This window comes from Petromyzon marinus, chromosome 46 (assembly GCF_048934315.1).
Source record: "Petromyzon marinus isolate PM22_M1 ecotype Great Lakes invasive population chromosome 46, UKy_Petmar_22M1.pri1.0, whole genome shotgun sequence".
Taxonomy (NCBI): Eukaryota; Metazoa; Chordata; class Hyperoartia; order Petromyzontiformes; family Petromyzontidae; genus Petromyzon; species Petromyzon marinus.
This window is the reverse complement of record NC_133712.1, coordinates 912,271-939,685: the sequence shown is the minus strand read 5'-3', so window position 1 is coordinate 939,685 and position 27,415 is coordinate 912,271. Positions and strand designations below refer to the sequence as shown.

The 27,415-nt window shown below is 47.0% G+C and overlaps 1 long non-coding RNA gene across 1 annotated transcript; it reads left to right on the top strand.

Moving 5' to 3' along the window:
* The first annotated feature begins 24,754 nt into the window (after positions 1–24,754).
* LOC142930940 (uncharacterized) lies at positions 24,755–26,890 on the top strand. The gene is made up of 3 exons (XR_012946939.1): positions 24,755–24,821; positions 25,339–25,437; positions 25,975–26,890. It is a non-coding gene; the product is annotated as an uncharacterized LOC142930940 (long non-coding RNA).
* Positions 26,891–27,415: the final 525 nt, after the last annotated feature.

Below are 27,415 nucleotides of genomic sequence, written 5' to 3'. Positions count from 1 at the left end.
ACCCGCACCACAGATGACAAACACAGGAATCCCGACAACCATGTAGCACCAGACAAACATAAACACAGCACATCACCTAGCAGCCACCACACACGTAGTAGACGGCGTGAAGGTCAAGGACAAAAACACTCACCACATAGACACAGCTCAAGGAGATCACGCACACCAACCCACAGGCATGGATCACAAGACCCACATAAGAGAAATAAGGGACACAAGCCACGGGACAGATACGAATCCTCGGACAGAGGGAGACCACGACACAGACACGGGAAACATGACAGTAGTGATAGCGAAGGCAGGGACAGCTCGAGTGACAAATCCTCTGAATCTGACGCCTCTGACGACGATCAACTGTCCGAATACTCATTCAGTAGTAAGACTCTGAAATTGATGGACAAAGCGCTCGTCAGAATTCCCTATTTCGATCCACACAACAAAACCAGGGATATACACAACCACATAGCTACAGTAGGACAGGAGGCTAAGATCCGGGGTCTGGGTAAATCAGCAGAAAAAGCATGTTTATTGTCAAGGAGCTTACATGAAACCGCCAGACCATGGGTAACATCCCTGCCAAATAGGGTCAAGAGCGATTTTAAGCAATTAAGCCGAGCAGTAGTTAATAGATTTGGGGAATACTCCACACTATCTGAAGGATTGAACGCGGCAAAATTGATGACTCAGCGTGCGGACGAAGACCCACGAGATTATCTCCTACGCCTCAAGAGAGCAAATTCCGCAGGTGACGTGGACAACGCCCAGGAAGAAGGGAAGATATTAAAAGTTATGTTCTTCCAATCACTAAGACCTGAAATAGTGAAGATAGTAGGAACGATGCTAGACCCCGAGACTGCCTCCTTGCGCCAGATTGAAAGCAAGGCCCACACGGCCTGGGTGAACGGACGGAGAACCACTAGCACAGCTAAAACACACATCATCACCAAAGACAAAGATCGTCTCAATCTGGAGGGAAACGAGTCTCCAGGGAATAATAACAGTACCACCCGGAACGAACATGAAACACCCCAGGAGAGGGCGCCAAATCCACGAGGATCAAAACTCAGCAGCAACACGCCGGACAACGGGTCATGGGGGACCTGGCACCCACGGCCGCCACAGCCCTGGAATATAGAAGAGGGCGGATCTTGGAACTATGGAGGATGGAGAGCGAATGACGGATCATACCTACCCCGCGGAGGCCGACGCCCACCGAACCAATCCCCATATCGTCTCCCACTGCCGCCTCCGCTAGCAATGGGGCATAGACCACAGGCAGCCAACAGGAGTCGATACGCTCACTATATTCGGATGGAAAGAGAACATCAAGAGAGTATGAAGACTCCCATGCGAACAGCCAAGAAAAGAATACCAACAGAACACACACAGGAAGAGGACGCACCCAACGCAAAGATAGCCCAAGAGAACATAAGAAACTCAAGAAACCCCAAAGCAGTCACCGAGGTGGTACCAGAGGGTAAAGGGTACCATCTGGGGGAATTAATTCCCGTAGGACCGGTCGGACGAGTCCACGTGGAAGTAATACTGCAAGACACCCTGACCAGCCAGGGCCTTTGTGATACGGGAGCAGAAATATCCATGATATCCAGAGACATGTTTGATGAACTCCAGACTGCCGTCCAGAGGAAGAATGAAACGTTACAGATGATGCCAAGTAGGCTCACCTACTCAGGATGCGAAGGGACCCACATGCGGCCATTGGGCAAGGTCATGATGAAGCTCACGTTCAACAAAGTCAACATGAGCCATCCACTATATGTCGTGCAGAACCCAGGAAAAAAGCTGATCATTGGGATCGAACTACTGAATCGCCTTAAACCCGTCATGAACCTTGAATCCCGACAAATATGGGCACAGTCAATGCCGGAGCAGCATAGGGATCCAGAAGATGAAGAAGTTGAGGACTTTACAGGAATTCAAATGATAACAGAACTCAACGACCTGTCACGGACAATCAAGAACGAAACCAAGCGTCCAGCAGAAATATGGACCACTCAACTACTGACCAACAGACTGGGAAAGGACCTTGAGGAAACCAACCTACGACCAATAGTTCCAAAGGACTGTCCCTTCGCGGAGTATATACCGCCCACTAGTGGTCAAACAGGTGTTAACGTGTCTTTATTTGCCTGTCTGCATGCGTATGTCTTGTGTGTCAGCGGTTGCAACAGGTGTGTGGCCCTGTATATTATTGCGCGTGTGTGGGTGTGTGTGTTCACGTGTGTATTGTTCAGTCTGTATCTCTGTGCATCTTCTGTGCTAGCGTATGTCTGTATGTCACTAGAGAGCGGTTGTGCAGTGGTAGTGTGTAGTGGCACGTTCCTGATGGCCTAAGTTCCATTCCCGGTCACGACGAACAGCAGTAGTTTAGCTGGTTAGCGTGCTGCACTATTAACCTGGCGACCCAAGTTCGATTGCTGCTTATGGCCAACACCGGTGACGAATATCTAAACCGGTCCTTGGGCTCCCTTAGATTAATTCAGCCTTAAATGAGTACTCAGTGGTTGTAAAGCATCAGCACTGGGGAGACAAAGGTGGCTGGGTGTAGTGTTGGTCCTCCCATCCCCTTCGTGTTCTGTGCTGACCTTCGTAGATGCTCGCTAACAGCACTTGCCCTAAAAGTCTTTTCAAGGCTATATTGAGGATCTTTGACTTTTGTCTTTGTGTGGTGCAGTGGAGGGAGCACGGAGGGCGGTGCCTGCCACGCGCCCGGTCCTCACCCTGTTTGACGTGAGCCCAACATCCTCACACGACCACAACCAACCCATGTCTCATCTCCCACACCGCTGGCGAAAGCACTGTGTGTGTGATCTCGTGTGCTGTAGCTTTCTGTACCGTGCTGTGTTTGCTGTGTTAGCCATCATGTGCTGGGGCGTTCTGTGCGTTCTCTTGTGTGCTGTCGCATTCTGAGCTGTGCTGAAATTGCTGTCATGTTGCTGTAGTGCGCTGCGATGTGCTGTAGCGCTCTGCGCTCTGCTGTGGTGTGCAGGACAGCGAAGAGCAGCAGAACGAGGCTCGCACTGCTCAGAGCTCCACGTCCCAGATGAAGGCAGCGCGTGTCCTGCAGACGTTCGTCAACCCCTTTGGCATGGTGAGACATGGGGAGACAGGGACATGTGGAGGCACAGGGGTAGTTGAGTGCCAAGGAGATACATGGACTTTTAGACACGGGAATTACAAGGACACCAAGACAATGCAGCGATACAAGCGACTTAGGGACGTGGGGAACACACAGGAGGCATGGTAAATGAGAGACAGATAGGAGGCATAGAGACACAATATTAGCACAGGGTCACACGTGACACGGGGTCACTTAGGATTTGGATAAAACGGTCTTTATTGACGCAGAAATCCTGGAAACATGAAGACGTGGGGACTTGAGGAAGTGATTGAAAATAAAAAAAGTTCGCTTGTGCATCTGTTCATGTGCTTGTGCTTGCAGTATCTACCATCCAGTGACGGGAAATCTCTGCCATTTCAAGAAAATAAATTGGATCCTAACTCAAAAGTGTTTGAGGTAACACGTGATTGTTGTGTGCTAACATCTTGCTCACATCATCATCTCCATCATCATCATTATCTCCATCATTCCATTTCACAAACCACTTGTGCACACGTGCGGATGGGTGCTGAGTGAGGAATTTTAGTGGTTTGGTGATTAATGTGGTTATTTGAGTGCATGTTTGAGCATATGAGTGGGTGAATGAATGGTTGAGTGAGTGCTTGGGTAGGTGAGAGAGTGTAGTTGAGCGCATGAGTGGTTGGATCGTTGAACGAGTACCTGAGTGGCTGAGTAAGTGAATGAGTCAGTTTAACACGTAGGCTTTCGCGACCAATATCATTCATAATAAAGGTTTTTGGGTTAGATCGCGTTTATTTGTAAATGTGGATTCACTCTTCAACACACCGGTGGGCTAAAGTAGTGAACTATTTGTCTTTTTGTCAACGTGACACTTTTTTTGCTGATTGGCCGTGTCGGGTGGTGGAGGGTTACGACACATTTATAAATAAACGCGATCTAACACAAAAACCTTTATTATGAATAAGTGAATGAGTGTTTAAGTAGTTGACTGAGTGAGTGATGAGAACCCGTTGAGTGCTATCTCATCCGTCTCTGTAGATCTGTAGTCGCTGGAAACTGATGAAAGCGCCAGAGAAACCAAAGAAGAGCTCTCCACAGCCTGCAAAAGCCAAACACGGTGAAGGCACACACACACACCATGAACACAGAGACATGCACTAATCCAGCAGTCGCAAACACTTGCACGTGCATGTGCACACACACACACATGCAGACACGTACAGAAGTCGAGGGGTTGCTCACACACACACACGACAAAAAAAAAATCGTATCACCTTTAACAGACTTGGGGCAAGTGCTGTTAGCAAGCGTCTCTGAAGATACAGGATTACACGAGGGGTGGGTAGTCAACACCAGGCTCGGCTGCCTTTGTTTCCCCAGCACTGATGGTTACACATCGTGCCCGGTACTCATTTAAGGCTCCGTCGACCTCGGGGAGACCCAGGACTTGATCAAATATTTGCCATTGCTGTTGATCGCAAGCGGGAATTGAAATCAGGTGACTGGGTTTGCAGTGCATTAACCAGCACACTACTGCACGCACGCGCCATGAGTGACGGATCCCCGTGTCTGCAGCGGAGAAGAAGATGAAGGTGGAGCGCCCTCAAGAGGAGCCGGTCGCCGTACCGACCGTGTGTTAACTGCGACGTTAACAACACACGGATACAAGTACCCTGTGTGGCCAGTAACACCCAGACTCAACGGCAACACCCCAAAACACACCCAGTGTCACCAACATCATCTCACATTATCATTAACAGCTGATAATACCAGCTACAGCCAGCTACATTGAGCATCACCAGCAAAATGAGTGATAAACCAGCTTTAATACTTTCCATCAAATAATGAGAAACTCATGTCCTGCGCGTGTAAATAATAAGTTTTCACACGTGCAATGCCCATGCACTCTCACACAATCACATGCACATAGATGTTAGCACTCACATGTGCCCACATAAGCGCAAGCTTTTTTGATAACCCTGCACCCCCTGCATTACCAGTTTAATGACTTGTTCCCACATGGATGTTGTGGTGCTGACAAGGAGACCGCAAAGAAATGATGTAAAAATAAATTTGGTTTCACGTTTTTAAGCCTTCTCTCCTGCAGGAGGGACTTTGTCAAACGTGTCTTTTGTCGCTGTGTGTGTAGGTGTTTAAGGTGGGGAGTGGTAATGAATGTTGAACTTTTTTTTCATGCTTTTGGAGTCCCTGACTGCTCACAATCATTAAGGACCTTGATGATGGTGGTTAGGCCGGAGTAAAGCTACGTGGCTGGGAGTCAGAGCCATTCCCTGTTCACCTTTGGGTGCGACAGGGATGTGCTGTGGCTCCAACATTATTTAACATCTTTTTCTACAACGTAGTTCGAGAAGCCTTCCTTGGCTGTACTGGCAGAATCTCCATCTGGTACAGATACAGTGGGGGGCTGATCAATGTGGTCGAGGGATAGCTGCCTATTGGTCAACCATTTATATATGCTGATGATCTGGTGATTGCTGTTCACTTAGAAGAAGTTGGAATAGCTGCTGCTAGACCTGGAGCATGCTACAAACTTACCATCAGCCCCACCAAAACTAAGCACCTGGCTGGGTATTTTGTGCCATCAAACACTCCACCCCCTCAACTCCCGATTGGTGATGGGGTAGTTGTCGAGAGAGTGAAGAGTTTTCCATACCTGGGCAGTGTGCTTATGACCAGCTCCGATTTGATAGCAGAAGTCTCACTCCGAATCAGTCGAGTGGCATCTGTTCATAGGCTGGGTAAAGCTGTGTGGAAGCTTCCTGGTCTGTTGCTCCACATGAAGCCTCGGGTATTCACGGCCACCGTCATGCCCTCCTGTATTCTTGCGGAAAAGCGGACCCCCCCCCCCCCCCATGTGTGAGGACCTCACAAATCCTTGAAAGAGCTCGACAAAGTTCATCGGTGAGCTCCGGCAGGCAAGGCTGCGTTGGCTGGGTTATAGAGCCTGCATGTACAGCCACCGCATGCCTAAATAGCTTTTGTTCAGCCAGATAGAGGGGGCCAAATGGACGTGGCAGGGGCTCGAGAAGAGATGTAATCATGTGGTACAAGAGGATGTAGAGCTAAGTGTGCTTTCCGATGACTGGTACCAGCGGTGTCAAGATCGGCCTCTGTGGAGGAGGCTTGTGAAGGACGCTACTGGGTAGTTGGAGGCAGTCGCCCTTCAGCATGAACGGAGGGCTATGGAGCGACGCTCACAAACCCGAGCAAGCGCCAGGTGGCTAAACATAGTAGGTGGGCACAGTTGCGTTATCCTGATTGATAACCCCACCTCGTCAACGAGGCGGGACCTGATTATCATAAAGGCTTTCATCATTAACACAACCACACCCACTCGTATAATTAATACGATTACCTCTCTAATTAGCATAGTTATACGCATAATTACACGAATTAACATAATTTTGGATTAATTATGCAAATTTCGAATTTCATTTAATTTTCATTATTTTTCATCAATTTTCACACACCCACATACAGAACAAATTGGGGTCTCGTCCGGGATCTCTCGCAGACAGGTTATGCTTAAATGAAGGAACGAATCACTGTTGTACAAATCAAGGTTTTGTGAACTAACATTGCGCTGTGACGGTAAACGGTGTAAAACAAACAAAAAACGCACTCTGAAGAAAATACCAGAGTAGCAGTGTATAACAAAGACAGTGGGAGTAAGATTATTTGCTCAAATTGAACCAACATATTCTGTGATACAAATGTTTTTATGTGCGCTCTGAGGGGAATTCCAGGGTAACTCACGCCACACATGAGAGGCTAGAGTTAAGATACACTCTTAAGTCTATTAACTACACTACATAATAGAGATGGCACATGACCCGCAACGTTCTGAGGGTGACATCCCAACGCATAACACTGATACAGAGTGGCCCTCCGAGGAGGAGATAGAATCTATGGAAAAACAATATCGTGAATTTGTGTTAAAACGTACTGGACGGACTGCTAGAGAGCAGACAGAGCAGAAAGACATATGGGAGGGGAGACATAGAGAAGATGTTAAGGCACATAGGAGGAAACTACTTAAGGATGTGATGAAATGTAGCAAAGCCAAACGTGACATAAAAATTGCAGAAATAGCAAGGTTAGACTCGTATCTCCTCACACAGACAGACAGAGAAAGATTATGGACTGGGGAAAAATTTGAGAGGGAAAGGAAGGAAAAACTGTCCCTAATAGAAGAGGTAGTGCGTCTGCACGCCCTCGTGAGAGAAAAAGAGTCGGCGCTGAATGCACCAGCGGGACCCCCAGACGTCGGTACACAGAACACATACGGGAGTAACAGTTTACCACACTCCGAGCCATGCGGACGTAGCCCAGGGCCAGATCCCACACAAAGTCTGGCTACAATGCAAAGCGATTTTGATAAAGAAACCCCCTCGCAAATCGAGGAGAGGGAAGGGGAAATACGGACACAAACAGGAAAACAGGAGGCCGACCACCCCGAGGTTAGAGAGAGGCAAAATATTAACCCTAAGTCACCAGGGTATTCTGTACTGATAGAGCGACAAAGGGCGGAGCTGGGGCGAAACGAGCAACATGACATAGACAACTCACCAGAAAGACGCACGCTACCCAAGTACGACCGACATGATGCAGATGACAGAGACGGCTCACTTGGTAGACTCCTTCCACGCAGGCACGACCGACGTGGAATCTATGGCAGGGACTACTCTCCGGAGAAGCGCACCTCGCGCAAACATGACCAACCAGTTCCAGATAGCTCAGTCAGCTCACCAGAAAGACGCACGCTACGCAAGTGCGACCGACATGGTGCAGATGACAGAGACAGCTCACTTGGAAAACGCACCTCACGTAAGCATGACCGACGTGGAACCTACAGCAGGGATCACTCTCCAGGAAGGCGTACATCACGCCAACATGACCCATCAGATGCAGATAGCTCAGACAGCTCACCAGAGAAACGCACCTCACGCAAACATGACCAACATAACACGGGTACAAGGGACAGCTCACCAGAGAAACGCACGACACATTAAAATTACCAACGCAAAACCACCCGCACCACAGATGACAAACACAGGAATCCCGACAACCATGTAGCACCAGACAAACATAAACACAGCACATCACCTAGCAGCCACCACACACGTAGTAGACGGCGTGAAGGTCAAGGACAAAAACACTCACCACATAGACACAGCTCAAGGAGATCACGCACACCAACCCACAGGCATGGATCACAAGACCCACATAAGAGAAATAAGGGACACAAGCCACGGGACAGATACGAATCCTCGGACAGAGGGAGACCACGACACAGACACGGGAAACATGACAGTAGTGATAGCGAAGGCAGGGACAGCTCGAGTGACAAATCCTCTGAATCTGACGCCTCTGACGACGATCAACTGTCCGAATACTCATTCAGTAGTAAGACTCTGAAATTGATGGACAAAGCGCTCGTCAGAATTCCCTATTTCGATCCACACAACAAAACCAGGGATATACACAACCACATAGCTACAGTAGGACAGGAGGCTAAGATCCGGGGTCTGGGTAAATCAGCAGAAAAAGCATGTTTATTGTCAAGGAGCTTACATGAAACCGCCAGACCATGGGTAACATCCCTGCCAAATAGGGTCAAGAGCGATTTTAAGCAATTAAGCCGAGCAGTAGTTAATAGATTTGGGGAATACTCCACACTATCTGAAGGATTGAACGCGGCAAAATTGATGACTCAGCGTGCGGACGAAGACCCACGAGATTATCTCCTACGCCTCAAGAGAGCAAATTCCGCAGGTGACGTGGACAACGCCCAGGAAGAAGGGAAGATATTAAAAGTTATGTTCTTCCAATCACTAAGACCTGAAATAGTGAAGATAGTAGGAACGATGCTAGACCCCGAGACTGCCTCCTTGCGCCAGATTGAAAGCAAGGCCCACACGGCCTGGGTGAACGGACGGAGAACCACTAGCACAGCTAAAACACACATCATCACCAAAGACAAAGATCGTCTCAATCTGGAGGGAAACGAGTCTCCAGGGAATAATAACAGTACCACCCGGAACGAACATGAAACACCCCAGGAGAGGGCGCCAAATCCACGAGGATCAAAACTCAGCAGCAACACGCCGGACAACGGGTCATGGGGGACCTGGCACCCACGGCCGCCACAGCCCTGGAATATAGAAGAGGGCGAATCTTGGAACTATGGAGGATGGAGAGCGAATGACGGATCATACCTACCCCGCGGAGGCCGACGCCCACCGAACCAATCCCCATATCGTCTCCCACTGCCGCCTCCGCTAGCAATGGGGCATAGACCACAGGCAGCCAACAGGAGTCGATACGCTCACTATATTCGGATGGAAAGAGAACATCAAGAGAGTATGAAGACTCCCATGCGAACAGCCAAGAAAAGAATACCAACAGAACACACACAGGAAGAGGACGCACCCAACGCAAAGATAGCCCAAGAGAACATAAGAAACTCAAGAAACCCCAAAGCAGTCACCGAGGTGGTACCAGAGGGTAAAGGGTACCATCTGGGGGAATTAATTCCCGTAGGACCGGTCGGACGAGTCCACGTGGAAGTAATACTGCAAGACACCCTGACCAGCCAGGGCCTTTGTGATACGGGAGCAGAAATATCCATGATATCCAGAGACATGTTTGATGAACTCCAGACTGCCGTCCAGAGGAAGAATGAAACGTTACAGATGATGCCAAGTAGGCTCACCTACTCAGGATGCGAAGGGACCCACATGCGGCCATTGGGCAAGGTCATGATGAAGCTCACGTTCAACAAAGTCAACATGAGCCATCCACTATATGTCGTGCAGAACCCAGGAAAAAAGCTGATCATTGGGATCGAACTACTGAATCGCCTTAAACCCGTCATGAACCTTGAATCCCGACAAATATGGGCACAGTCAATGCCGGAGCAGCATAGGGATCCAGAAGATGAAGAAGTTGAGGACTTTACAGGAATTCAAATGATAACAGAACTCAACGACCTGTCACGGACAATCAAGAACGAAACCAAGCGTCCAGCAGAAATATGGACCACTCAACTACTGACCAACAGACTGGGAAAGGACCTTGAGGAAACCAACCTACGACCAGTAGTTCCAAAGGACTGTCCCTTCGCGGAGTATATACCGCCCACTAGTGGTCAAACAGGTGTTAACGTGTCTTTATTTGCCTGTCTGCATGCGTATGTCTTGTGTGTCAGCGGTTGCAACAGGTGTGTGGCCCTGTATATTATTGCGCGTGTGTGGGTGTGTGTGTTCACGTGTGTATTGTTCAGTCTGTATCTCTGTGCATCTTCTGTGCTAGCGTATGTCTGTATGTCACTAGAGAGCGGTTGTGCAGTGGTAGTGTGTAGTGGCACGTTCCTGATGGCCTAAGTTCCATTCCCGGTCACGACGAACAGCAGTAGTTTAGCTGGTTAGCGTGCTGCACTATTAACCTGGCGACCCAAGTTCGATTGCTGCTTATGGCCAACACCGGTGACGAATATCTAAACCGGTCCTTGGGCTCCCTTAGATTAATTCAGCCTTAAATGAGTACTCAGTGGTTGTAAAGCATCAGCACTGGGGAGACAAAGGTGGCTGGGTGTAGTGTTGGTCCTCCCATCCCCTTCGTGTTCTGTGCTGACCTTCGTAGATGCTCGCTAACAGCACTTGCCCTAAAAGTCTTTTCAAGGCTATATTGAGGATCTTTGACTTTTGTCTTTGTGTGGTGCAGTGGAGGGAGCACGGAGGGCGGTGCCTGCCACGCGCCCGGTCCTCACCCTGTTTGACGTGAGCCCAACATCCTCACACGACCACAACCAACCCATGTCTCATCTCCCACACCGCTGGCGAAAGCACTGTGTGTGTGATCTCGTGTGCTGTAGCTTTCTGTACCGTGCTGTGTTTGCTGTGTTAGCCATCATGTGCTGGGGCGTTCTGTGCGTTCTCTTGTGTGCTGTCGCATTCTGAGCTGTGCTGAAATTGCTGTCATGTTGCTGTAGTGCGCTGCGATGTGCTGTAGCGCTCTGCGCTCTGCTGTGGTGTGCAGGACAGCGAAGAGCAGCAGAACGAGGCTCGCACTGCTCAGAGCTCCACGTCCCAGATGAAGGCAGCGCGTGTCCTGCAGACGTTCGTCAACCCCTTTGGCATGGTGAGACATGGGGAGACAGGGACATGTGGAGGCACAGGGGTAGTTGAGTGCCAAGGAGATACATGGACTTTTAGACACGGGAATTACAAGGACACCAAGACAATGCAGCGATACAAGCGACTTAGGGACGTGGGGAACACACAGGAGGCATGGTAAATGAGAGACAGATAGGAGGCATAGAGACACAATATTAGCACAGGGTCACACGTGACACGGGGTCACTTAGGATTTGGATAAAACGGTCTTTATTGACGCAGAAATCCTGGAAACATGAAGACGTGGGGACTTGAGGAAGTGATTGAAAATAAAAAAAAGTTCCCTTGTGCATCTGTTCATGTGCTTGTGCTTGCAGTATCTACCATCCAGTGACGGGAAATCTCTGCCATTTCAAGAAAATAAATTGGATCCTAACTCAAAAGTGTTTGAGGTAACACGTGATTGTTGTGTGCTAACATCTTGCTCACATCATCATCTCCATCATCATCATTATCTCCATCATTCCATTTCACAAACCACTTGTGCACACGTGCGGATGGGTGCTGAGTGAGGAATTTTAGTGGTTTGGTGACTAATGTGGTTATTTGAGTGCATGTTTGAGCATATGAGTGGGTGAATGAATGGTTGAGTGAGTGCTTGGGTAGGTGAGAGAGTGTAGTTGAGCGCATGAGTGGTTGGATCGTTGAACGAGTACCTGAGTGGCTGAGTAAGTGAATGAGTCAGTTTAACACGTAGGCTTTCGCGACCAATATCATTCATAATAAAGGTTTTTGGGTTAGATCGCGTTTATTTGTAAATGTGGATTCACTCTTCAACACACCGGTGGGCTAAAGTAGTAAACTATTTGTCTTTTTGTCAACGTGACACTTTTTTTGCTGATTGGCCGTGTCGGGTGGTGGAGGGTTACGACACATTTATAAATAAACGCGATCTAACACAAAAACCTTTATTATGAATAAGTGAATGAGTGTTTAAGTAGTTGACTGAGTGAGTGATGAGAACCCGTTGAGTGCTATCTCATCCGTCTCTGTAGATCTGTAGTCGCTGGAAACTGATGAAAGCGCCAGAGAAACCAAAGAAGAGCTCTCCACAGCCTGCAAAAGCCAAACACGGTGAAGGCACACACACACACCATGAACACAGAGACATGCACTAATCCAGCAGTCGCAAACACTTGCACGTGCATGTGCACACACACACACATGCAGACACGTACAGAAGTCGAGGCGTTGCTCACGCACACACACACGACAAAAACAAAAATCGTATCACCTTTAACAGACTTGGGGCAAGTGCTGTTAGCAAGCGTCTCTGAAGATCCAGGATTACACGAGGGGTGGGTAGTCAACACCAGGCTCGGCTGCCTTTGTTTCCCCAGCACTGATGGTTACACATCGTGCCCGGTACTCATTTAAGGCTCCGTCGACCTCGGGGAGACCCAGGACTTGATCAAATATTTGCCATTGCTGTTGATCGCAAGCGGGAATTGAAATCAGGTGACTGGGTTTGCAGTGCATTAACCAGCACACTACTGCACGCACGCGCCATGAGTGACGGATCCCCGTGTCTGCAGCGGAGAAGAAGATGAAGGTGGAGCGCCCTCAAGAGGAGCCGGTCGCCGTACCGACCGTGTGTTAACTGCGACGTTAACAACACACGGATACAAGTACCCTGTGTGGCCAGTAACACCCAGACTCAACGGCAACACCCCAAAACACACCCAGTGTCACCAACATCATCTCACATTATCATTAACAGCTGATAATACCAGCTACAGCCAGCTACATTGAGCATCACCAGCAAAATGAGTGATAAACCAGCTTTAATACTTTCCATCAAATAATGAGAAACTCATGTCCTGCGCGTGTAAATAATAAGTTTTCACACGTGCAATGCCCATGCACTCTCACACAATCACATGCACATAGATGTTAGCACTCACATGTGCCCACATAAGCGCAAGCTTTTTTGATAACCCTGCACCCCCTGCATTACCAGTTTAATGACTTGTTCCCACATGGATGTTGTGGTGCTGACAAGGAGACCGCAAAGAAATGATGTAAAAATAAATTTGGTTTCACGTTTTTAAGCCTTCTCTCCTGCAGGAGGGACTTTGTCAAACGTGTCTTTTGTCGCTGTGTGTGTAGGTGTTTAAGGTGGGGAGTGGTAATGAATGTTGAACTTTTTTTTCATGCTTTTGGAGTCCCTGACTGCTCACAATCATTAAGGACCTTGATGATGGTGGTTAGGCCGGAGTAAAGCTACGTGGCTGGGAGTCAGAGCCATTCCCTGTTCACCTTTGGGTGCGACAGGGATGTGCTGTGGCTCCAACATTATTTAACATCTTTTTCTACAACGTAGTTCGAGAAGCCTTCCTTGGCTGTACTGGCAGAATCTCCATCTGGTACAGATACAGTGGGAGGCTGATCAATGTGGTCGAGGGATAGCTGCCTATTGGTCAACCATTTATATATGCTGATGATCTGGTGATTGCTGTTCACTTAGAAGAAGTTGGAATAGCTGCTGCTAGACCTGGAGCATGCTACAAACTTACCATCAGCCCCACCAAAACTAAGCACCTGGCTGGGTATTTTGTGCCATCAAACACTCCACCCCCTCAACTCCCGATTGGTGATGGGGTAGTTGTCGAGAGAGTGAAGAGTTTTCCATACCTGGGCAGTGTGATTATGACCAGCTCCGATTTGATAGCAGAAGTCTCACTCCGAATCAGTCGAGTGGCATCTGTTCATAGGCTGGGTAAAGCTGTGTGGAAGCTTCCTGGTCTGTTGCTCCACATGAAGCCTCGGGTATTCACGGCCACCGTCATGCCCTCCTGTATTCTTGCGGAAAAGCGGACCCCCCCCCCCCCCCCCCATGTGTGAGGACCTCACAAATCCTTGAAAGAGCTCGACAAAGTTCATCGGTGAGCTCCGGCAGGCAAGGCTGCGTTGGCTGGGTTATAGAGCCTGCATGTACAGCCACCGCATGCCTAAATAGCTTTTGTTCAGCCAGATAGAGGGGGCCAAATGGACGTGGCAGGGGCTCGAGAAGAGATGTAATCATGTGGTACAAGAGGATGTAGAGCTAAGTGTGCTTTCCGATGACTGGTACCAGCGGTGTCAAGATCGGCCTCTGTGGAGGAGGCTTGTGAAGGACGCTACTGGGTAGTTGGAGGCAGTCGCCCTTCAGCATGAACGGAGGGCTATGGAGCGACGCTCACAAACCCGAGCAAGCGCCAGGTGGCTAAACATAGTAGGTGGGCACAGTTGGGTGCACAGGTGGTGCATCGGCCAGTCGCCTCACTTTAAAGTGCACTTCGCCTGGCATAATCACCGTGGTGATGTCACCGCCACAGAGTGGCGAATGGAGGTTGTTGTTGAACTTCTTTCGTACCGTCTGCATTCAACCGTGCTAATTGGAGATGCGGGGGAAGGATAAACTAAACACATTTTTTTTAGAAGTTAGTTTTTAATCTAGATTTAAAAGTGCATATCACCAGTGGTTTCCTAATATCATAAAGAAAGCATTTCAGACGGCCGAATAGGACTCGAAATGTCATTCTATTTATTTTATTTTCTTTCTACGTGACTTTACCGAAAGAACCAAAGAGTAATTCCTGCAGTCACGAAAGCTTCAAATCAAGGTTGGATCGTAATTAGGTTACAAAATTAAGGTATGGAAAAGTTGAACAAGATACAGGGGTGTCTATCGATGTGTAAAGAATGAACGAATCGTTGTTTGGGTTTGACGTTTAGGTTCACCAGGTGAGAAGAGCGCAAGACCTGGGTCACCAACATGACAAAAGCGATAGAGTGAAAACATGTACATGTACAACGGTGCAGAAAATAGAAATTATAGCAAAAACAGCCAAACAAAAACGAACACGAAACAAAACTCAACACACTCGCCATTAACACCGCTGAAAAGGAAAACGGATAGTCTGCGAAATGGCCCTTCTTCATATCGCATATAATTTAGATCAATTATTGCTGGTATAACTCTAACACAATAATAAAAAAATCGCAAAAAGTTGTATTATTATTACATATTTTTAAAATATAACTGACGCTGATTCAAAACTTTCGTGACTGCAGTAATTCATATTCTTAGCTCTTTCTGTAAAGTGACGTTGAAGGGAAACAATAAAATAATAAAATATATATAAGTAAAAATTATTTTATTATTTTATTGTTTCCCTTCAACGTGACTTTACCGAAAGAGCTAAGAATATAACTGACGCTGTTAGCAGGGATATACATATTAATAGCTATATTTCATATTCTTAGCTCTTTCGGTAAAGTCACGTTGAAGGGAAACAATAAAATAATAAAACATATATAAAACAATAAAAATTCTCACGACGTTTCGACCATAACACAAACGGTCGTCATCAGGTGTGTGGGTTTGCATTAATGTAGACCACCCTTGGCAGTGTCACCAAAGCTCGGGGCGACGTTGAGTGACGCAGAACCGGCCAGGGTGGTGACACCTGGGGACAACACGTTGGGTCTCACGCAGGCCGAGTGGGGGCGGCTGCAGGTAGAGGATGTGACATTGTTGAGCTTGCGGCGCCGCGCTGAGTTGAATCGCAAAGACCCTGCTCATTGGGGACTTCGCAGGTAGTCCCTCAGAAGGACTTTTGATGAGGTGGGACGAGGGGCTGCAGCATCACTGCATGGTGGTTCCCACTAGCCTGCAGGGGTCGGTTGATGCGGGTAGTACACGAGAATAAATTGTTACACCTCAGGGTTCCAAAAACGTTGCCATCTCTGCAGGTGTCTGATTTGTCGCGACTTGCTTGTCGGGCTTGGGAAGTGGTTGTCGGTGGGACGGAGGATGTCGGCGGCATTGTCGTTGACAAGCCATCACTCTGGCACCCTGGCACAATGTGGCCCAGTTGCTCACACCGGAAGCAATTCGTGGGTTCTTGCGGTAGAGGGGGTCGCCCTCTCTCTCTCTGCCTTCGATCTCGGGGCCGTCGTCGTGATGTCTCCTCCCTGCGTCGACCCCAGCCTCGCACTGCCACCGCCAAGTAGCTACACAAGGGAGCAGACATCGCGGCTCTCGCGATTGTTCACCTGAAGACGGGCGCTTGTGTTGCGTTCGAAACGCCGTCATTTATTTTATTTCTACCTACGTGATTTTACCGTAAGAACCAAAGAGTATAGTGACACATGCCACGGGCCCCGCGCTTTCAAGGGCCCCCCACTTTCAAAGCGAGGGGCGTCTCGGCCTCCCCTCGCCTCCACTGCAGGAATTTCCTCTGCACATTGGATGGTGGATCGAAGGCGGCTGCCATTTCGGAGGGTGCCTCGTCCTTTCTCGGGGATGTCTCGGAACGCTGCCAGAGCGTTATCGTCGAGGGCCGTCGGCAAGGCCCGTAGAGCCTCCTCCTCCTCCGTTCATCCAACAGATTCGTATGCTGCTTCGAACCGACAGGTAAAGGCGGTCCGGTCACATTCCCTCTGCCACGAATTCCCTGACGGGAGGTAAATGTCTGGGTCGGCCCGCCGCTCCCTCGTGTGCTGCCGGAGCGATCGTGCCTTGCGTCGTTTCCCGTGCTTTGCACGAATTGGGGGGGCCGTCGGACGCGCTGTGCCGTCAGTGGGCGAATTGGTGGCCAGATGACCGCGTGGTCTCCCCAGCGGGAACATCGGCGGCTTGAAACCACCCCGTCTAAGTCCCCTTCTCGCCGCAGCCGTGGGTAATTGTGCGTCGAGCTGCGCGACGGACACCAAGAGGCTCTAGTTATTCTCATCATGCTGATCGATGTCTCTTGATGTCTCTTGTATTCTGTTCATCTGCTTCCCATTCTAGTGCTGGTTCGTCTTCGTCATCTGGTTTTCCCGACTTTCGGCATGCAGGGGACCCATATTTGTTTCCAAGGAGCCGTGACGTAAAACATTGATTATATCACACTTAATATACATTTAGTAATCTAACTCGGGTCGCTGGGTAGGTAGTGCTGCGTGCTAAACATTGTGCTTGCGTTCCCCACACACAGACACGAGGTCACGTATGCACATGCAGAAACACCCACGCGCGTTTACACACGGACACTCACGATCACGCGCATTTGTTTTTTACCAGCTAAGGCTCGCTGAGCTATTTAGCACTTTTTTTAAGTGACCCAGTCGCAAATAAAATGTCAATGAAGTGTATTAAAGCTTTCGTGACTGCATAAAATTACTCATCATACATACGTGACTTTACCGAAAAAAAACAATGAGTGAATGAAGTGTCTTATCATGTCGAAATATATTGCAGCCAAATACTCCAAACGCGTGTTTTTTAATGTGTAGGGAAAAACCGGAGAACCTGTAGTGGATTGCCTTCTTTATGAATCTTGGGGAGACCACAGAATCTAGGGGGTCTTGCAGCAGAAGGTTTTAAGGAGGGACGTTTAGTTGGTTCGATTAGGGAGGTCGAACTTGTGATGATCTTGTTAGTTTTTATAGTTAGGCTATTATTAGGGTATTTTTTATTTTTTGAGTAACTTCCATCGTTGAGTAGGTTCTGGATTTTGTTGTTGTACGAATCTTTATCCATAAATACAGTAGCGTTTCCTTTGTCTGCTGAGAAGATGACTATATCACTTCTGTTTTTTTAAATTCGCGAGTTCAGAGCGTTCATTTTTGCTGATGTTGCTAATGGGTTTCTTAGCATTCTTAAGAATACCTTCTTTGGTTCTTTCGGTAAAGTCACGTAGAATGAGAATAAAATAATAAATTGATAAAATAAAATAACACAATAATATTCTCACGACGTTTCGGCCACAACACAAGCGGCTTTCATCAGGTGAAGGGAGCGAGACTGTCTGGTAGGACCGTGCTGGAGTGAGAGAGCCACGTTCAGATCACGGCTTTTAAGCTGTGTGAGAGGAACAAAGAGCCTTGACGAAGGAATTAGCATAAAATTTAGCATTGAAAAGGCTGAATGATTAGCTTGTGACTGGTCACAGAAATAGCTATGTTAAAAGTTAAAGCATACACATCCGCAGAGGCACCCATTGTTAAAAGGAATTAGCATAGAATTTAGCATTGAAATAGCTAAATTAAGGCATTCACTTGTAACTGCTACAGAAATAGTTACGTTGAAGTCAGAGCATACACATTCACCGAGGCACTTAGTACAAATCAAAACAGGAGAATTTAGCATTGAAATAACTAGGCGAATTTAGCATTGAAATAACTGGGTGATTTGCTAGTGACTGGTCACAGAAATGACTACAAATCTGAGCTATTCACAGTACTATATAGTGAACCAATAAAAAACTAAAATATAAATTACCTTCATGTTATCAATAAACTCTATATTCTCCAATCAGCTAAGCTACCAACCATAAGTCGTTATATATCACAATGCTATATGGCGAAAAAATGGGTGGATTCTTACCCTCAAATTTCCGTACCACGGATAGCTACGGGCCCCGTTCAGACGGACGAGTTCGTCCATGGTCGGAACAGAGGAGGGGGAGAGAGACAGCTGCGAAGCCCTAGTATACTCCATGTTGTAAACCATACCATTAACCGTGGTGTGAGAGGTATTAAGAGGCAATGCTGGCGAAAGAGCTGCGGTCTGAAGGTCATCATAAAATTACAATTAATTAAGAACAGAAATGATTTCTGTTCTTAATTAATTGTAGAAATGATTTCTGTTCTTAATTAATTGTAATTTTAAGATGACCTTCAGACCGCAGCTCTTTCGCCAGCATTGCCTCTTAATACCTCTCACACCACGGTTAATGGTATGGTTTACAACATGGAGTATACTAGGGCTTCGCAGCTGTCTCTCTCCCCCTCCTCTGTTCCGACCATGGACGAACTCGTCCGTCTGAACGGGGCCCGTAGCTATCCGTGGTACGGAAATTTGAGGGTAAGAATCCACCCATTTTTTCGCCATATAGCATTGTGATATATAACGACTTATGGTTGGTAGCTTAGCTGATTGGAGAATATAGAGTTTATTGATAACATGAAGGTAATTTATATTTTAGTTTTTATTGGTTCACTATATAGTACTGTGAATAGCTCAGATTTGTAGTCATTTCTGTGACCAGTCACTAGCAAATCACCCAGTTATTTCAATGCTAAATTCGCCTAGTTATTTCAATGCTAAATTCTCCTGTTTTGATTTGTACTAAGTGCCTCGGTGAATGTGTATGCTCTGACTTCAACGTAACTATTTCTGTAGCAGTTACAAGTGAATGCCTTAATTTAGCTATTTCAATGCTAAATTCTATGCTAATTCCTTTTAACAATGGGTGCCTCTGCGGATGTGTATGCTTTAACTTTTAACATAGCTATTTCTGTGACCAGTCACAAGCTAATCATTCAGCCTTTTCAATGCTAAATTTTATGCTAATTCCTTCGTCAAGGCTCTTTGTTCCTCTCACATAGCTTAAAAGCCGTGATCTGAACGTGGCTCTCTCACTCCAGCGCGGTCCTACCAGACAGTCTCGCTCCCTTCACCTGATGAAGGCCGCTTGTGTTGTGGCCGAAACGTCGTGAGAATATTATTGTGTTATTTTATTTTATCAATTTATTATTTTATTCTCATTCTACGTGACTTTACCGAAAGAACCAAAGAAGATGAATCATTGCAGTCACGAAAGCTTTAAATCGAAATTCTTAAGAATAGTTGCTATTTCAGCTCTCGCAACGTCTGCTTGGATGTGTCCTATGCCTTTAAGGGCCACATCGACCTGAGAGATGATATCATCTACAGGAATATGTTTCACCGCACGTCATGTTGCTCTCGTTTTGCGGTGAACAGCACACCATTCTAAAACCTAAAATGGTATGCCAAAAGGAAATATATCGGAACTCTGCTCTGTCTCTATGTATAAACAAAAGTATTATTTAGCACATTGGCCTATTGGCTTTTCAGTCCGTGTCTCACTGCTAAAATTAGTAATGGGCAGCCCCAAAACCCTCTTGCAGCCTCTCCATACAATAGCCATTGTTAACAGTTGATTGCATGCGATTCTGCATTACCCAAAATACCGTGCAGCATCTCCAATCTGTCGCGTTATTATGGCTGCCGTGGTCACGTGACGGACTCGATGGACCCCGAGGAGCGATTCGAAGGGCCGGTGGATGCCACCGACACCATCCTGGAGCGTGTGGTGGGTGAATCTTACTTTAGTACGAGTGCAGCTGGGCTAGTGCTGGGCTGATCTGTATTTCCATGAACTGTAGTGTTTTTCCACCGTGATTGCCACGCTCCCCTCTTATTGACCAGCTCTTGGTTCCCAGCAACCCTCGTCTGGCCGTATGGTCTTACTGTTGCTAAGCAGAGACACTGAAGTCTGAAATGCAAGGCGTTTGGATTGAAGACTAGTTATGCTGATGTGGTTGTGTATTTCACACGTGTGTAGTTTGTACGTGTGACTGTGCTTGCTTATTGCACTTTGTATTGACGCTCAAGTACATGTCTGGTTGGGAGTATGGCGATGTGTGTGGTAATATGTGATGGTGTATATTTCTATGTTACTGGTTGTGTTTACATGTTGTGTTAATGTGTAATATGTAGGATGTAAGGTTGCATTAGTCATCGGATGTGTGGAAACGCATGTATTGACCAAACCACCCTAGATCTCCAATGATTAGCAGGATTGTGCATGGATATTGCTTGCATGAATGATCACAATTCCTAATCGTTATTATATGTTCCCTGCACCTCCGATTAGCATGGTTGGCTACATACGGTGTAAAATAAGTTCAACATACAAAATTCATTTCATTCTCTACTCTACGTTCCCACATTGATGCTCCCCACCAACACACTAACCCACACTGAACAAATGTGAAGTATGGTCAATTAACCCCCTCAACCCAAATTGCATGGGGAGGCCCTCATCGATGAAGTGCTGATTGAGTGAGTTGTAAATGGAGTTGTAAATAGGGTGTATGGTTGTTGCGACATGAGTAGTAGGTGTCATGTGATGTCATGTGATTGTTGAGTGTTGTATGTGATTGTATACTTTTTTTACGTGGCTTTTATGCCTTGTGTATACAATTGTGTAATTATGTCGCTGTGTGTAGTTACATAGTTGTGTTGTGTATGTGGTTGTGTCATTGTTTTGCTTCGTGTAGTGATTGTCGTCTGTTGTGCATGTGGTTGTGTAATAATTTTTCCCTGTGTGGTGCAGGGCACGTTGTTGGACGAGGTATCAGGGGTGAACAAAAATAAGGCCCCCGTGCTCCCCCAGGGAACCCTGCCCCCCAAGACCATCGTGTCCTCGTGGAATCGTCGGGTACACAAATACACGACATTCACGACGCAACACACGACGAGTATGCACTAAATTCACACGCGTTATACGTGAAGTGTTGGATCCTCGCTGCCTGAAGATCACAGGAGACGGTCTTAGATGATTGGCAGATGCACCAACTGTGACATACACACAACAAAGGCATTTGGGACCCCCACACACACAAGACATATGTATGAAGTGGTTGGGTGGCTTACGATTAATACTGGATCAGAGATACTTGAGCTGGTACCACTGTGATCCTGGGTTTTAATCTGGGTTTCAGCCACCGAAATCTCAGGTGTATTGAGATGGTCTCCATCTAGTCACCAGAAGATTGAAAACACGTTTCAACCTTCTGTCAGTTCACTGCTGTATGACTATAATTAATATAAAACGTGACACACTCAATTCAAAGCGTGTGTCTTAAACGTACAAATCAATTTTAATGAATCTGTAACGTTGCATGCCTAGTTGTCGTCGACAGTGATCCGCTGACTCAACGTTTCAGTACTCTGCTGAGTCAGCATCTCGGCTCTCACGCAGAACCAGGAGTTTGCCTCGGCGCGAGGCCGCACATTCCACGCGCTGCAGGCCAAGAACATCGCACGGCCACAGCTCAGCTTCACGCAGAGAGTGGACAACTCAAACGTGCCTTTCCTGCCCAAGCTGCGTGTGAAGCCCAATGCCCTCAAGCCGCTGCCAGCAGGTACGGAAACACATCAGGGACACATACGGCCCATGGGGCCAGATGGCATGCAACCACATTTCATACAACCCATGACTTTGATGTGTGTTGAAATTTTTTGCGCACCGTCTTACGTAGCCAACCGTGCTAATCAGAGGTGCGACTGCACTTTATATATCCCGTAACCACATGAGGCCGAGCATTTTGAAATAGCACTCAAAGAATATTCATCTCTCGCTGAATATTCATCACACTCGTACAAATAAGCACATATGTTAACATGTAATAAATGACTAATGCATCTCAAATCTTCTCATGCTGTGACATGGATCACTTTACATAAAGAACCAAAGAGTATGGATCATTGCAGTCACGAAAACTGCAAATCTAGAATATTGCATAAAAGCTGTTATGTATGCAAATAATTACATCGAGGTGCATGCTGGGAATTACTGACAAGAAGAAGACGAATACAAACTGGAAAACAAATGGAAATAAAATATGGATTGTTTTGGGGAATCAAGTTGCCTTTGGCAGGAAGCTTTACTCAAAAGGATGGACAAGAAAGTTAATGAAATAACAGCCAAAGGAGTGAATCTTTTAATATGACCACCGTCGTGATTGTGTGATGAGATTTGCTCATGCACAGACGTGAGATGATTTGTTGAATCACTCGACAGTGAAGTATGGGGAGGCCTTTACCCAGCAGTGATAAACGACGGCTAATGAGGTTGGTGTGAATGTGTGTTTGTGTGATTGCAGCACTGCGTTTACGCCGGGACGTGCGCCCGGATGACCTGGACGTACCTCCCGCCCTCGCTGACCTCCTGCACCAGCAGCGTACGCATACACAGGAAGACGTGTACGTACACACACACACTAACATACAGACACACGCACAGATGCACACACCAATACCATCGGAGGCACAAAGATATGTACTCATGCATGCATCAACACAATAAGATGAATGTATATACGTACTAATGCAGGCACATAAAACAACAACAAGCACAATTTACCACTAGTGCTAGGCTAGGTACACTCTGAGGCTACGTGAAGAGTTGAAGGCTCACTGGCAGGAGATAATATAGATTGTTGTGCTGTTTGTGAGCACTTATGAAGATTGGCACAGCACACAAGGGGGTAGTGTGGGAAACACCATGCCCAGGTGCTGTTTATCTCCCCATTACGGATGTATATACACTGCACCAGGTACTCATTCAAGGCGGAGTTCACCTAGCAAAGGCTCAAGACCAGTTCAGAAATTCTCCAATTGTAATATGAGGCGCAAATATATCGACTCATACACTGATGTAAAAATTTGCGCAAAGATGTGTACGCTTAAATCTTGACTTAAAGCTTTCGTGACTGCAGGAATTCATATTATTTGGGTATTTTGGTAAAGCCACGTAGATAGATCAAATAATAAAAAATAATAAAGATAGAAATAATAAAAATAATAACAATATCACGACGTTTCGATCGCAACACAAGCAATCGTCATATGGTGACGATTGCTTACAAGCAAATTCCTTAAATTGACATGCTAATCTCTCACAATGTAATGGCCACCCCCACAGCTTCATTTGTCAAGATTTACCTGATCTTATTACACAGACACGATTTCAACCGAGAAGATGGGTACAAACTGAGCAATCATTGGAAGGACGTTATTAACCAGTTTAGGTCATAACTGGCTGTGATGTTCCCTCTCTACTTACCTATGTGAGCAGTTACATTTCAACTCTCAGCGTTACATTCACTAACACAACCACTTTTAGCTGTGTTAGTAAATGGCGGCTTGCCATCCTTTTCCACCTCCATGTGGCAATGTTCTTGCCGAGCTCTCTCCGAGCTTACATTGACAAGCAAATTTCTTACATTGACATGCTAATCTCTTACATTGACAAGCAAATGTCTTACATTGACATGCTAATCTCTTACATTGACAAGCAAATCTCTTACGTTGACATGCTAATCTCTTACATTGACATGCTAATCTCTCACAATACAATGGCCACCCCCGCAGCTTCGTTTGTCAAGATTTACCCGATCTTACATTTACATACAAATTTAATCTCTAGCCCGCCCACTGACCCTTCCGCTACACCCATCCCAAACCTTTATAACTCCTTAGCAGCGCTCCCACCATATATTCTCAGCAGCTCTCCTGCGATATTTCTCACCTGATGACAATAGCTTGTGTTGTGATCAAAACGTCGTGATGTTATTTTTTATCTTTATTATTTTTTATTATTTGATCTATCTATGTGGCTTCAACGAAAGACCCAAAGAATATGTGTACGGTTACATGCAGACACACAAATGCAAATTAGATACACAAGCAAATAGACATTGGTACACACCAGTGTGTATTTGTGTTTCATACAAGTGTGTCTGTCCTGTGACTTCCCATCAGTGAGTATCCACTGCTCGTCATGGCTTTGGAATGCACCTTGCCTGGTGCTGATGGTGTGCTGATGGTACCAGCCAGTGCTGAATTGTTGCTGCTGTTGTGTGCCCATGTGTGCGTGCAGCTTTTCCCACCATACCAGTTTGAGCTGGAGACTTTCACTCCCAGTGAGGAGCTCCTTCAAGAGCCAGAACCACAGGTGAACACACACGTACACACAAGTACACACACGAATGTATATATATACATACAAAGACAAAGATCCCTCATATAACCTGAACATACTTTTGCGGCAAGTGCTGTTAGCGAGCACCTCCGAAGGCCGGCATGGCAAACGAGGGGCTGGGTGGTCGATACCACACCCGGCCACCTTTATCTCTTCAGTACTAATGTTTACGCACTGCACCATTTACTCAGTTGAGGCTGAGTCGACCAAGGGGAGGCCCAGAACCGGTTCAAGTGATCGTCACTGGTGTTGGCTTTGAGCAGGAATCGAACTTGGGTCGCTGGGTTCATAGCGTAGTGCGCTACCGCTCCTCACATACACGTATACACACAACAAAGTGCTGGTGCTACTGCTGGTGATGTTACTTTTAACAGTGTTGATGGAGATGATGAACATGGAGCTGGTAGTGGTTGTTGGTGTTATTGTTGATGGTGCTGATGTTGTTGGTTCTGCTTGTGATGTTGATGGTCTTGATGGTGCCGTTGAGAAGAAGGAGGAGATGCCACTGACCTTAGTGACCTCCTTGGAAGAACTAGCGCAGGTCAACGAAAAGCTGCTCCAGTGCAAGGAGTTCGCTGTGGACCTTGAGGTAAGGGCGGTGTGAGTGTGTGTGTGTGTCGGCGTGAGTGTCAGTTTGTGGGAAGCTGTAGTGTAGTGGTTAGCATTCTACACTATGAACCCAGCCACCCGAGTTCGATTCTCACTCATGGGCAACACTCGTGACAATTATCTGAACCGGTCCTGGGCCTCCCCTAGTTTGACTCGGCCTCAATTGAGTACCTGGTGCGATGTTTAAAAACATTGCCGCTTGGGAGACAAAGGCGGCCGGGCATGGTGCTGGCCACCCAACCCCTCGTGTGCCGTTTCGGCCTTCATAGGTGCTCTCTAACAGCACTTGTCCCAACAGTCTGTTAAAGCTCTACGGGGGATCTGTGTTTGTTGTCTGGGTGAGTGCCAGCATGTGTGTGTGACGTGTGTGGTCGTATAATATCGAGTTGTGATGTGCGGTTGGTTTGTTGGGTTGTGCCGTCTGTGTGCTTTCGTCCCGCTCGACCGCCTATCTGCCTCTTCTACTGTTGTTTGTCCGCCGACCGTTGAGCGGCTATTCCTGTGCGTGGCCCCGTAGCATCACTCATAACGTTCCTTCCTGGGCATCACCTGCCTCATGCAAATCTCGACGCGCGAAGAGGACTTCATTATCGACACACTGATGCTGCGCAACGACCTGCACATCCTCAACGAGGCCTTCACCAACCCCAAAATTGTCAAGGTGAGAGGCACGCGTGCACGTAGACATGCATAAACAAAATAATCGAGTGAGACAGCATCCCTCTCCCTCGCCGACTTTGTAGCACGACGCCTGGGTCCCTCCAGCTTGCTGCCAATGTATCATTGCACTGCCTGCACACTCGATATGAATGCCATTGGGTGAATGTTTACGACAGTAAATTGCACTTGTATTGCACCTAAAGCGTAACAAACATAAATTTTGATTTAAAGCTTTCGTGACTGCAGTAATTCATATTCTTAGTTTTTTCGGTAAAGTCACGTTGAAGAGAAACAACAAAATAACAAAATATATATAAAACAATAAAAAATTCTCACGACGTTTCGACCATAACTCAAACGGTCATCATCATACCGACACACCTGATGATGACCGTTTGAGTTATGGTCGAAACGTCGTGAGAATTTTTTATTGTTTTATATATATTTTGTTATTTTGTTGTTTCTCTTCAACGTGACTTTACCGAAAAAACTAAGAATACGTAACAAACATCTCGGGGCGCAGAATTACACGGGGAGAACAGGAGGGAGCAGAATTTTTTATTTTATTTAAAGCTTTCGTGACTGCAGGGATTCATATTCTTGGTTCTTTCGGTAAAGTCACCACGTAGAAGGGCAACAATAAAATAATAAAAATATTAAACAATAAAATTCTTGCTGTGGTTTTCACACCTGATGACCATTGCTTGTGTTGCAGTCGAAACGTCGTGAGAATTTTATTGTTTTATATATTTGTATTATTTTATTGCTTCCCTTCTACGTGGTGGTGACGTTACCGAAAGGACCAAAGAATAGGAGGGAGCAGGTCGGACCGAGCAAGGGAAATAGAGAAAGGAAGCAATTAAGGGGGGCTGGCTGCAGCCATGCCTTGTTGACAGCGGCGGCGGCGACGATGGTTACTAGGGACGTTGTAACCATATCTTGAGCACCGGCCACGTGAGAGGCGTGGTGCTTGACGCGGCGACGCAGTGGCGCAGTGATTGCCACGGTGACGTGGTGATTGACGCTGCGGTGTGGCGGGGGCGCAGGTTTTCCACGGAGCGGACTCGGACATTGAGTGGCTGCAACGTGACCTGGGCCTGTACGTGGTGGGCCTGTTCGACACGCACCCAGCGGCGCGCTCCCTCGGCCTCGCCAGAAACTCGCTCGCCCACCTCCTCATGCACTACTGCAGCCTGTCTACAGACAAGCAGTACCAGCTGGCTGACTGGCGCATCCGGTACGCACGCCGCACTTGCTCGAACCTCTGCATACGCACGCGCATGCACGGGCTAACTTTT